Genomic DNA, 14985 nt, shown 5'->3' on the forward strand with positions numbered 1-14985 from the left:
ACTGTACTTGAAATAAATATGATTATTTATCCTTTGTAATAGTGGCTTGGGAAAAGAATATGTATATTTATATGTAAATGATTATTTATAGGATATGCACTACAGTGCATGTTTTCTATTTTTCACACATATTGCTTGTTATTGTGTATTATCTCCTTTATCTTATTTTTTTTCTGAAGTATTGTTTCATTTGAGCCATTACCGTTGTAAAATATTAAATAAGTTAATAAATATTTTCATTTTTGTAACCAAATAATTGTTATCATGTGTTTATAATCCAGACAAATTTAGTTGGCAAAATCCTTTTCTTATATAATTCCTAATTGTGGAATACATCTTTAACATGAGACCAGCCATGAATGGCCTGAGTTGGGAAAAGAGGCCTGCGCTTGTGCTTGTCTCCCGAATAGACAAGTGGGCTACCCATAGAAAACCTTTTGCCAGCAGAGGGCAATAGAGTTCTTTGGTTAACCAACAACTCCCCCTTTACAGAGGTTGACAAGTTCACAAGTTGAACTGATTTACAGAGAATGTTAACAATAAATATTTCAGTGATGTAAATAAGGAAAGGTTTAACAATTCCTTCTGTACACTATAAAAACGGACTGCCTTTTCAACATGAACATTGGTTACACTTTTCAATTTTTAATGAAGTGCACTTATCAGTGTTGGTGTAGAGCCCTTTTAAACACTCTGATGAGATATTATTGGGCTAAATAGGCATGGACCCTGTGTTCTGGCCTTCTAACCAAAAGCTAATACTCCTGGATCCGGTGGACCAGGACCAGCATCCAAGGGCTGAGGTGCCCTTGACCACCAATTGCTTCCTGGGCTCTAAGGTAGCTGCCCACGCTGTCACCGACAGTGGAGGTTCTAAAGCAGCTAATGTGTATAGCAGGTCATTTCTATTTGTAGGCTACACTTTAAGCAAGAAGACTTCTGTGTAGTACTGAAAAGGGTTCTTTGACATTTGAGGAACCCTTTCTGGTGTTATATAGAACCATTTGTAAAGGTTTCTATTAAGAATCATCCACTTTTCTTGCAGACCTAAAAAGATGCATTTAAGTTGACTCAAGTTGAAATTGAGTTGTCATGGTTCTATATAGAACCACTGCATTTACTAAAAAAACCCTTAAATAACCCTTTATTAGAGTATAGATATGGCTAATGGTAATATTGCAGGGTAATATGTTATAGGGTATCTAATATATCCTACAATAGATGCATGATAGACATTGTTGACTCTAGAAAGCAAAACAGCAGAATATGAGAACAAACTGTCTTCTCCCCACCCAGAGCTCAAAGCCAAATGGAAGAAATCCAAAAAGCAATTGCCCTCTTCTCCAAGCTAATACATTTGTGTATGTGTGTGTGTGTGTGTGTGAGTGTGTGTGTTGCTCAGATTGCATTAGATGCAGCTGTTATTGATCTCCCTTAATGGAAGGCTAATGAGAAGAGAGCAGCTCAATGCACACTGCAGCCTCCCACAGCCCCCTCCTCCTCCTCTTCACGAGGTCTGTCACATTCCCTCCTTTCATGACCTATCCACTCACTGACAAATCTCACAGCTACAGATCAACAGTGCCTAACAGAGCATGACAGTAATGAACCTTCTCTAAGTCTCTTAGGAGCTCTTAAGCACTCTGTATGAATCCCCAATGAACTACTAAACACACCAACCTTCTCCCAGAGGTGAGCAGTAACTAGTTCCATTTACTCAGTTACATGAGCCAAAAACATTTTGCTGAATTATTTCTGCAATATTATGAAATTATGCTACTTTTGATTACCATCTTGTTTGCTATTTTATTAGCAAACAAGGTTACACCACTGACAGCATATGTGGTGCTTTGTGCTGGATTTTACGAGGGTTTTATTGGCTTTTGAATTCAGAAACAGGAGAATAGTACCTAGCAAGCCTCATTTGCTATGCTGATAGACACTGGATGTACTTAGAAGTTCCACTGCAGTTTTCTTTAAAGTTACTCAGCCCTTGAACACTTTAAGTAGATATCAACTGCGCACACAAATGCGCACACACAGCTTGTCTAGTCCCCGTAGAGAAGCACTGCTAATAGAATAGGACTCTCTGGAGCAGACAAACATGAACTCATTGGCACCATGTCTAATGTCAGGCTTGGGTTAGAGGAGTATCCCCAAAGTTCCCCAAAATTGAGCTGTGGAGCAGTGGAGCTGTGTTCTCTGGAATGATGGATGGTTGGTGCTGCATCCAATACTTTTGATGAGTTGGGAATAAGGTTGGGTGGTGATCATCCAACATCCTGACCTCACCAACGCTCGTGCCGCTGAATGCAATCAAATACTCACAGCCGTGCTCCAATGTCTAGAAGAAAGCCTTCGCTGGACAGTAGACAGTTACTCCAACAAAAGCAGGGTAAACTCTGTTTTAATACCCTTTATTTCAGAAGTACCAATCAATGAGCAGGTGTCTCAATACTTTTGTCCATATACTGCACTATTTACATATTATTTATTTATGCATGAAGGCATACAACTCTAAATACAGGACATGTAAAGATTTACTGATCGTAAATATGTCTCCTAATTTAGGGACAGAAGGAAAGCATAATGTATGATGGGGTGTAGATAAGGAGACGGTGCACATACACTTGTGTGCATATAGATGTGTGTGATCATAGAAGAAAACTGAATTATTTAATATATCTGTTTTCCATTTACTGATGACACATGCTATAAATTTGCTCTTAACGTGTTTTGGTCGGCTGGTTTTCATGATAACAGGTTTTATATATCATGCCACATACACACACACACACACACACACACACACAAACACACACACACAGTAAAATAGTCCCCAGGGATTCAAGTTGGCAAAAAGGAAATCATCTATTTGTCTTTGCCTAATGGAGGTATCATGTTTTCTCCCCGCTCCATTTGGAGTGTTGTGTAGCTTGTGTTTCTGTAGCCTTAGATTGCCACGCTGCTACATTAGCTGTGCTGAAGATTTCAGATGACAGGGTGCATCCTGTCACCCAGAGCTGAGCGGTTTCTACTGAATCCAGACTGAGCTGTGAAGCTCTCTCTGCACCTGCATTAAACTGACTTGTGAAGATAGAGCCATTGTCCTGCTGTTATAAAAACCTGGCTGACAGGTTGGGTTAAATATAGAGGCGGTAGAGATGGCGGTAAAGTGTGCTTAATTCTGAAATCTTAATCATAAACACGATTACACAAAACATGAGACTCTAAGTCATCTGTGGGTTGGGTACACTCTATATGGTGATGAAAAAGGGTTCTGTAGACCCCTATCTGGTGGTGCATTAGATGTTTATATAAAGAACAGTCTACAAGAGGTTTTGCTTATAGGCCTCTAAAGAACTCCAGGCAAAAAAAAAAAACCCTTTGCAGGAGTAGTAGTATTTCCCACACACTGATTTTTCCTTTAATTAGGCAAAATGCTGGGGAAGATTATGCCTTTGATTGTTGTGATACTCAAACTGAAACATCTGCCAGTCTGTTTGCACTGAAAATTCATAATCAAGATGCGTAATGAAGGATCTAGCTGTCTCTCGGATTGTCTGATAATCATCTGGTGGCATTTATTGGTGTTCTTCAGATGTGTAGGTTTTAAACTACAGTTGTGTTCAGTAATATTCAACAAGGCAGTCTTGCGCTATGATTTGAAATTTGGATATGAGAACTAATTCACTTAAAGTGCATGAGTCACCAAACAGTTTTGGTTTGTTAGCATGATTCTCAGAAAAACAAACAAGAAAACAGATACAATGATAACAAAATGGTCATTAAAACATTTAAAAATATAATGTAAACAAATAAATAAGCAAAAAAACAAATAAACAAATTAGTTAAACAATAGGCAATAGGCTTAGGTCATATCACATCAAAGTTTTTTGTCTCAGACACTACATGGACAAAAGTGCTGGGACAGCTGCTGAATCATTGTTTCTTCTAAAATCAAGAGTAATTAAAAAATACTTTATCCTGCTTTTGTTGGAGTAACTGTCTCTACTGTCCAGAGGTTTTCTACTAGATTTTAAAGCATTGCTGTGAGGATTTGATTGCGTTCAGTGACAAGATGTCGTTAGTGAGGTCAGGATGTCTTCCCCAACTCTTTAACTTATCCCAAAAGTATCCCAAAAGAGTTCCACTGCTACACAGCTCCAATGCTGGGGGGCTTTATACCCCTCTAGCCCATGCCTGCAGTTTGTCATGATGCCAATAGCTTTATGATTATCTGCCCCAGAGAGTCCTATTCTATTGGCAATACTTTTGGCATTTTTTAGAAGGGGTGTCCTCCAACCATCGGACATATAGTGCATGTATGTGTAGGTAGACCTAGTTACTATCTTTGGTCAGGGCCAGAATAGCCTGTGAGAAGAAGCTCCTCCTCATTCTCTCTGTGTTGGTCTTCAGGGAGCAAAGACACATTCCTGACCGCAACAGAGAGAACAGTCTATTGTTGGCATGGCAGTCAGGAGTCGCGAAGAAAGGAGACACGAGAGGAAAGAGGTTAAAACTGATTAACTATCCATCAAGAAATGAAATTCTAATAAAAGCACAGTGCTAGTATAGTTGCAATGCTGATGTTGAGATGATTTTATTTATTATTTCTCGAACTACACATGTAATGGTAGCTAGGTCTGACAGTAGTCATGTGTAAAGTAGGCTAAAAAAATATTGATATTAGTTTGTATATAATATTGTATTATTATATATTACTAGTATTAATTACTAGTATTAATATTGTCTGTCAAGGAAAACATTGAAGCTAAAGTTACTTTAAATCTTATGAAAATGAAAAGGAAAGGTAGCATACATAGTTTTTTCTCTGAAATAGAAAATGAATCTGGTAAACGGTGAAGATGAGATGGAAGGAGAAAGAAAAGAGAAGGACAAGGTTATTGTTGTTTTTAGTGTCTCTTCTTTTGTAAATACAGTATAAATCTGTTCAAGCTACTGAGGGACAAATGGGGAGAATATGTGATCTGAGTAAACAGTAAAAGCGATGTCCAGCACCTTGTTTAAGTGCTATGATCCATATATTTATAGTCTATTTATGCTCATCTTAGTACAGCTCAGTCTGCTGATCTTCATGGGTAGGTTTTTCTTTGGATAGTTTCATCTTGTACAAATGCTGCCTGCAATGCTGCCACTCTGACACAGTCAAAAACTGTTTACTTTCCCTCTCACACATCTGCCACTCATCACCTTTGTCTTGCCTTAATGCCTTTGCCTTTCCCACCTACAGCAGTGTTACCATACTTCTTCTATTAAGTGAGATCACATTGTAGAGTGACTTATTCCTAATATGAACTGTTAAATTTAAGACATCGATTGAATGAGATTAAGTTTGTCTGTATGAGTTTGTAAATGGCAGCCTGTGCTCCTCAGTAGTGTGTAAATACTATTTTCCTCAATCTGTGATAACTGTGGTTAAATTTAGTATATATGTCTGCCATATGTTGTCACCACCCACTCAAAAGTTCCTGCCCCCCTCTCGCCACCCCATAAATATTTTTCTAGATCCTCCCCCGCCTGTAGGATATCTTTCTGCATCTTTGAGAAGAACGCAGTTTTATGCGTTCCATGCAGTAACTGAACCAGAAGCTTTAGGGTGTAATAGGCCTGGAAATGTAGAGAGTTCATGTGACTGACAGGCTTTGATTAGACTGTGAAAATAAGGCTACATCAAGCTACAAATGGTTCTTTGAGCGATAGAAGAACCATGTTTGTAAAAGAGATGTGAATGTGAAGAACCTTCAAAGTGGTAAAGAACCTTAACATCCAGTTCTTTAAAACGTTCTTCACACACAGCAGCCCTTTCCCAAAACACTCTGGTCAAGAAGAACAAGATCTACAGATGGTACAGATGTGGTATGTGCTCATCATCATCGTTATATTTTCCTCAGTGAATGCAAATCCAAGGCCCAGTCCTAGAGCTTAACATCATGCTGTCTCTCTCTCTCTCTCTCTCTCTCTCTCTCTTTTCTCTCTCACTCTCACTCTCACTCTCTCTCTTTCTCTTTCTCTGTAAATGTAACCTGTCCGGAGCCCTGTTTTTCAATTTTACGGTTATTTAAAGTGACGATTTTAATTTGAGATAAAACTGATTGGCTACGGCTGACCTACTTGTAATGAAATGGTGGAGATAGCAGATAACAAGAAATGAGCAGTTATAAAGCTGCTGTTGACATCCTCTCTCTTTCGCTCTCTTTCTCTCGCTCACTCTCTCTCTCTCTTTCTCTCTCTCTCTCTCTCTCTCTCTTTCTCACGCACAAATACACACACACACACACACACCTTTAGCTATTTTTCAGGCTCATATAACAGCATTTTGAATACAGGACACAACATATTGAAATTCAGAGCGTTTCTGTGAGTCACCTCACTGCTATTTAATTAGTTGAAATGTCATGAGGAGAGACAGTGATGTGACTGCTAAACAGTGCTCGGCTCCTCAGCACAGCTCACTGAATGCCTGAACGAAAACAATTCGACACTGATTGTATACGGATTATGTTAATTGTCTGACAAACACAACGACACATTATGGATGACTTTGATTATTCAGCGTATCCTTGTGAACACACTGATAAACATCGTCTTCCCAGCAAAGATACGACCATCATTCTCATCACTCTGCTGCTTTGTGAAGCTGTTATTAATTTGCTTTCTGTTGAGTTGTCTGTTATCACTGGACAGTTTGCTTATTGTTTAATTTGAAATCATCTAAACGCACCAATGGAGTGATTGTTCGATGTCTGAAGGTTAACCTGTAAATGTAGTTGCGTTTGCCTGGTCTGCTCCCTCAGAGCGGTAGAATTATGAGGTGAGGCAGACTATTGTTTTCATTTCCATCAATTTGTTTGCATAAGTCACACACATGTATGTGTGTGTGTGTATGTGTGTGTAAAAGTGTGTGAGGAAGGTGCACAGTAATGAGATATTGATTCGGACACTCACCGGGACAGTAGGAAATCCTGGGGTGTGATTGAAAAGGTTGACCCTTCCTTTAACCCTGACTGTTTTCTTCATCGACTGACATTACACTTTCCACAAACCTGTACGCCAGGATCGATGAAGCAGAGGACCATCTCTCATGTCCTCAGCCTGAAGGAGAAGAGGACGACACACAGGTGAAAAAAAACATTATCACAGGATATGTATACCTGTAACATAATCCAACTCCATAAGTGACGTGTACCATCTTTAACCGGGAGGCCTACTGCTACAGGGCCGCTCTCATGCCCAAGGATACACTACAGGAGAAGGATCAATTCTATAAACAGTGACTGTTTATACTGAATAACATAGACGTAAACCTCTTAGACTCTTAGTATGTATGCTCACGCTTTGGCTCTTTAAGCAGAAAACTACAGTGCTGTCATACATCAGTTTCATAGGCCCTAAAACAGAACCCTGTGGGACTCCTCAAGATATCCAAATAATTTACAATAGTTTTACCATTTTGTTTTTAAAACTGAATAATAAACCTAAGGTATAAAGAATTTCACAAAACTCTTTCCCGTGTTTATCCAAGAGCTGTAGCTCAGTCAGTCAGAACGTTCTTTGGAACTGGTGAACTTGGACATTTACATATTAGGCATTTGATCAATTTACCATGTGACAATTAATGCTTCAGGAATTGACAAAGCCCACATTAACCCATAACATCATGCAAATGCCTTTTTTCATCTTTGTGATTTAATGTGAATCTGGCAATTCTTCTCATATTGTCTTAAAAAGTCTTAATGAATGTACCAATAGAAACACTCCAAACATTTGCAATAAAACATTTTTACACTGAAGGTTAAGTTGTTTTTTGTGTTTTTGTTTAGACATTATAAGACATTACAGTGGCACTGGGCTATAACTATCTATTATTAGCTGTATTCTCAAACTTAAAAAATAACATTGCAATCGCTGCATGTTGTCACCACTGGAAGCATGAATCACCAGAACAGCATCTTTACAGGAGAAAACTTTTTTTTTACTTTTCAATCAAAATCAATGTATAAATATTTACTAGCAAGTCCTTCTGAAGCATTTCTTTTGGCCTATTGATCATTAATTTTGGTACAATCTAAAATACTGTGGGAGTTTTAAAATGATTTGAGAAGAGGGAAAAAAATAACAATACTGTTTCAACTGCAGCCAAATATACTGTTAATGTTTGAATAAAACCATAAAACCAAAATGGGAGATAAGAAAAAATAATAGGCAAAAATTTAATATAAAGTTCTTGTATTTTATTATATTATATATCGCTGCTGTTCAATGAAAAAACATGTATCTCCATTTTGCCCATTATGGTTGTTAGTAGATGTACATTGTACATTGTGTAAATAATGCCGGATGAATAAACCAACAGAAATGATCTGAATGACCTTTTGGAGATACACGATTTTTACTGGACAGCATAGATATACAGCTCTGGAAAACACCCTACATAATCAGTTTCTCTGGGTTTACTATTTATAGGTAATGTGTTTAGGGAAATGAACATCTGTGTTGTATTTCATGAACCATGGACAACATTTACCCTACATTCTAAATAAAAATATTTGAGCATTTATTTGCAGAAATGACAACTGTTCAAAAACAACTATTCAAATAATGCAAATAAATGATTATAATAATTACAATGCAAAGAGGTTATTATTCAAATTCATACAACACTGTACTAATATTTGAACTTTAAGAGCATTCAAAAACCACTATGATGAAATAACCTTGACTGCCAATCACAGCTTTCATGTCTTGACAAGCTCTCCACTAGTCTTTCACATTGCTGTTGGGTGACATTATACCATTCATAGTATGCAAATTCAGGTAACTCAGCCTTGTTTGATGAAATGCCTGGAATAAAATTGCTGCCATACGCATAGAGATGCAAAAAATATTATATATTATATAAGTGGTCTCTTATTTGTTTCCAGAGCTCTATATTTATAGTTTATGAAATACCTGTTATTTTACATGGACACTGTGTATGATAAGCAGGTGTATAATATCTCTTTATTAACACTATGTTTTTATAAAACCATGCAGTTTAAATAATTAAATTACAAAAGATAATATACATAAATACCCTTTTATGATATGGGAACAAAATGTTGATTAATGGCCAGTACATGTGAGCAGGCAGGTAAATAAGATTGTGCCACAGGTGTAGTTTCAGAGTTATTTTGGGTTCACAAGAACACTAACAAGTCTATACCTGATGGTGTGCAACAGCACAACAAATCCTTACCGCTTAAAGCTAACTCTCATGTCAGTCATAACATGTCATGTCATGGTAGATTTTATAACCTTTATTATGACCTATTTTATTATAACCTTTATTATATCTATTGCAGTTTTCAGTGTAGGCTCACTATCTTGTAGTTTATGTTGAGTAATTTCATGTGAAACTTATTTTCTATGGTGTTTGAGCAGATTCAGCACATTCACTCTCCAGCTTGGGCCTTCTGTCATTGTCTGCAGTAAGTGCTCTCAGTACTCTAGTCAGCTAGTGTGATCAATACGTAGTGATCATTTTCTTCTCCAGTGGGACTTAAATGTTTGATTGAGAGGGAAGATCTAATACACACACACACACACACACACACACAAGCAGAACATAACTGCTGTCTCACACTGCAGCTAAGAGTTCATTTTAGTTCTTTGCAGCTAGTCAACTGTAGCAGATAGGCCCATTAAGCTGGAAGGGTACAGGCTTAGTTAAACATGTTTTAACAAGCATTTCTTAGCAGTTCTGGAGAATTCTGTCACCTCTACAGTCCAGAACCACTAACTGAAGCATAATTGTACTGTTTTGCATGTTCATATGGAATCCAAATACCCAAGGTGAGAATCCATCCATTTTCGTATCTGCTTCCAGATTATTCCATATCTGGAGCCTGCCTTGATTTATTTATTTTTAATAGTCAGTACTTCGTGAGAAATGGTGTTGACAAGTGAAAAATTGTGCCTAAACAGAGACATTTTTAGAGACCTTTCACTAGGACTAACTAATCATATGCAATTTTTATCTGACTTAAGGTTACAGCACTGTCTGTTGAATAAGGTGTTATGTAGATCTTAAAGCAGCATTATGCAAGAATTGGCATTTCTTGCTCCTGGGCTCCCAGTACAGTCAGAAAGTGGAATTGGCACTTTGAGCCACCTCTGCTGGAGTCAGAGTGCAGGGTCAACCTCGCTCCAGTGCTTCTTAGAGGACAGGGGTATCAAACCCACAACCCTGTGATCAGTATTTTAAAGATTATTTATTAAAGATTTGTTAGTGAGGCCAGGATGTTGGATGACCACCACCCCACCTCATCCCCAACTTCTCAATTCATCCCAAAAGTATTGGATGGAGAACCAACCATCATTTCAGATGGACAGCTTAATGCTGGGGGTCTTTCTACCCATTTAGCCTGGCATTAGGCATGGTGCCAATCATTTCACATTTATCTACAGGGACTAGACAGGCTGTGAGTGTGCATTTTCACATCTATGTCTATAGACAGTTGTCAAATTAACAGTCAAATATATGATTAACTAATCACAGAAAAAACGAAGTGTTATAAAATATTTATTATATTTCTTGGTGCCGTTTGACCCGATGCATCATTCAATTTAAAACAGTTCCAGTCAACAGAAAGCATTAATAATTAATCGCTGAAAGGCATTAATTAATATATATCAATATATATTTACAAAGAAAGAGAGAGAGAGAGTAGAGTAGATTAGAATGATTCAAAAAAGCAAGCTAATCAATAAAACATTTTTAAAAAATTATTAAAAGTTGTGATTATGTGAAAACAATCATTACAAATCCCTGGAGAAAACTTTAGAAATTAACAGGCAGAGAGGGATGTTCCCAGTGTCCCTAACACAGTTAGAGCTGTCCATCATTTGCAGTGGAAAAAGCATAAGGAGTATGAACTGCTTTGTTTACCTGTAATGGCTGTACCCTCGAGTACAGCTGGTTGACTTAATAATGACAGAATATTCCAGGCTCTTCATCACGCTGCCGCCCTGGGGGCCTCTTCATCACCTTTACTATGCTAATGATGCTGAGGTTAGCTGCTAACAGGAAATGAGGCTTTATTTCTTTCCTCCATGTGATAAAGAAGGCCATTCCCACTGCACTGCAGTAAAACCTGTGTGCACAATATGTAAAACAGTGCATCATTAGTTAGGTTGTAGGCATAATGTCAGAAAATAAGCTTTCTTTACCATATGTGACACACACTAGCATTTCGGTTATTTGACCTTACTAATGATTGCAGTCTGCTCATTTCTTGCAAGACACATGACTGTATAAGCACTGATGCACCAGATGCCTAAATTTCATAAATTCTTAAAACAGCAGGGGATTTCGACATGCATCACTGTCATAGAGACAAAACCTCTCCAAAACGACAACTTGGTAGGAGTTTTTTAGCATGAGAGTGACGATATGCTGTAGTGTATTTAGTGTATAGTCTAGCATGTGTGTCCAGTTTAATCTGTTCAAGAATCAGATTCAGAATAATACACTTTTGTCTCTCAGTGTAGGAGAGCGGGGCACAAGCTAATGTAAGGTACAATGTGAACAGTCCAGGTATAATGTACTTATAGTGGTCTTTACATAATCTTATCACTGATAAAAGTATAAGCTCCTTAAGGAACTTTTAGGGGTTCTTCAATTTGGAACTGTGGAGGAACCTCTTAAGGTGTTTTGAGGAACTTTCAAGAAACAATGGGTGTGACTTCAAGTACTTTTAGAGGTGTCTAAAAACATATGGACATATAGTGTGTGTACATGTATGTACATATGGATATGGATGTAGCTGTATTTATAAACAGAATTTGAAAGACTGGTATGTACAGTCTAAATTCAAACAGTTAAAGCAGCAGTATGTGAGAATTGGTATTGGAATTGGAGTTGAGAGATATAGTATCGTCACTGAAAGTGAAAGAAACTTGTATATCATTGTGGGACATTCATATTACAGGATTTTACACTAATAAAATCTCAGGTTATGCAGCATTATGCAGTTCTCCGTTCTCTTCTTAGGCCTGTGCCACCAAAGTGACATAGTGCTAAGCCCAGAGTATCAATAATATAGAAGCTATTCTCCCTATTTCAAGTCAGTTGAGCATCACATAGATTTCCTGTTTAAGGTATAAATGCTGCATAATGCTGCTTTAAAGGTGCATCAGTTGTTGTACACTGTTGAAAGTATAAGTTCCTTGAGGAACCTTTAGGGGATCTTGAATTTGAAACAGTAGAGGAACCTTTTTCTTCTAAAAACTCTTTTCTTGAAGGTTCCTTCACAGTTTCAAATTGAAAAACCTCCAGAAGTTCCTCAAGGAACCCATACTGTTAACAGTGTGTACAATACCATTATATCTCCAAAGATGTCCACACACCCACTGCACATATGATTTGTTACACCATCATGTCTTTGTCTTCTACCATTATGCTTATGGAAAAATGCTTTCAGCTGTGTCTGTGCTGGTGTGTGTGTGTGTGTTTTTACGTGTGTTTGTGCACTCGTTGCAGTTCCTGTGTGAATATGAGTTGTGTAAGTGTTTGGGCGCGCTCCCGCAGGGCTGCTCTTTTGTCGCGTGCTGACAGGGTCGTGGGCCAGACTGATGATGCGTCTCTCTGGCGCAGACGGGTGCTGCGCTGACGGATGGCCGATGCTCCACGCTGGCAAGACCGCACCTCGCTGGGCAGGAATGATGGATGTGGCGGCTAATTTTAAACACCGCGAACTAAATGGCTCCTGTCGCCCCTTCCTCCCACTGCAGGAAGTGGGGCACAGCTGGGTGACTCAGATAACACACAAACACAGGGTGTAAGACATACACTGGAACATCCACAAACACATATACACACACACATCGACCCACAAACTTCTACCTTTATGTCCCCTTCTTTCTCTCCTAACATGACTGTGGCTAGATAATATAGCTGTCAGGTAAGTGGGTGTTAGAAGGCCATGGGCTTGACAAGATAAGAGGCTATCAGATCTGATGGCCCAGCTGATATGAATGATAGGTGAAGTAAAGAGGTGTGGAGGGCATGGCTGGGGGTAAAGGGTTAGCCAGACACCTGACACATTTCCCACCTGCCGTGGATTGAGGACCTGACCTTGATGCGGATTAATGATAATACAACAGCATACCGTGTGCTGCAGTGATTCTGCCATTTTGGGCTAAAGCAGCTTCAGCAGAAGCGTTAAGGGTAAATGAACTGTCTCTTTATGTCTATCATCATGCACAATATATGTCCAAATATTTCTGGACACCTCCACTAATGAATGCATTCAGCTGCTTTAACAGATGTGCAAATGCATGCACACAGCTTGTCTAGTTCCTGTAGAGAAGTATTGGCAATAGAATAGGACTTGAACCTAACTGCACCATGACTAATGCCAAGCGTGGGCAAGCCCCCCAGCATTGATCTGTGGAGCAGTTTATACTGTGTATAAAGCACCATCAACAAAAGGTTTTCCGCCAAGGTTTAGAACTCTTTAGTAATTAGTATTTTTGGCTCCTGTGCTCCCCCTACAGTTGGTGAGTGTAAATCACTTTTACACCAGTACTGTAAATGCAAATCGCACTATAAACATGCATTTGTTGACAAGCTGAGAGATCCATAATCAGCGTCTAAAGTTAAAGAAGCATGTACACTGAGGCAGAAAAGTAATATCATAGGATTTTACACACAAATAAGGATTAAAAAGCATTCCACAGTTCTTGTGAGAGGTTTTGCGCGGCTCCACCAAAATTACATAGTGCAATATTACATTTTAGTGTACAGTCATCATTCTGATTGTGAAGTTATTTCAAGGTACGGTTACGACAAAAGGTTGCATTTACACAATTCTTTAAGTCACCACTGTTGAACATAAAACCATTGTCTATCACTTAAGAACCCCTGAAGAACTCTTTTTGTGATATACAGTGCACTATAGGAGCAGTCCTGAAATATGACACAGAATGCTGCTCTGACAAAGCAAAAACAAGGATCTTGAAAAGCTTTTCAAAAGTGATGATTTGTCTCTACAAATAAAGATCAGAGTTGTCTGAGCTTTGTCTTTCTGTGGCTCTTTGTAGAAGTGAAAGCTGGAGAACAAAAAGTGAGACGGGAAAAATACTGATGCTTTTGAACTTGGTGTAGGTGAAGACTTTTGAGAGTACCCTGAACGGCAAAGAAAACAAACTCACAGATCCTTTACCACCTTCTCACACAAAGCCCAGGTACCAAAGCCCAATCTCTCATTATAGACATATAATGAGAAGAACCAATTTAGTGGAAAAGACAATTATGCTTTGAACAGATGAAGGCAAAAGTATATGAAGACAACAAGATGGATGGAAACAATGAGAAATATCATTAACAATCCATTAATGAAACCTAAAGACCAAGGCAGAAGACAAAAAAAACAGAACCCACTTGACAGGGCTTTATAACAATACTTACAAGTTTTTATTTTCAGTAATATAGCTAAAAATATATTAATTGTCTTGTGTCAACAGGTATTTTGTTCTACTTAATAGAGGTGGACCTCAGGGCCATCTAGGCTATCAGAAGGGTAACACCTTAACACTCCAAGGTTTATTACACACTAAGTTGTATTATTCTGTAAATACACAAACTTCTGTACAAACTGGTGAGGCTATTCTGTGACAATAGAACTTTGCAATAACATTTTTGGTTCGCCATCGGATCAAAGGCTTTTTAAGGGGTTAATGTAATTTAATAGAATCATCAATGGAATTAATTGGGACAAGTTTTATGAGATAAAACTGGAAGACCAAGAAACATCAATTACTGTAATTATAAGCAAAACCTTAAGATTTCTTTTAGTTAGAAACCAAAAATGTTATTGTGAAGGCACACAAAGGTACACTACCGTATTCACATGCTGAACTGTAAGTGGTACAAATACACCAAAGAAATTCCATTTGTGTATAAAGGCTTTTTAACTGCCC

The sequence above is a fragment of the Salminus brasiliensis genome, chromosome 7, assembly GCF_030463535.1.
Source record: "Salminus brasiliensis chromosome 7, fSalBra1.hap2, whole genome shotgun sequence".
Classification (NCBI taxonomy): domain Eukaryota; kingdom Metazoa; phylum Chordata; class Actinopteri; order Characiformes; family Bryconidae; genus Salminus; species Salminus brasiliensis.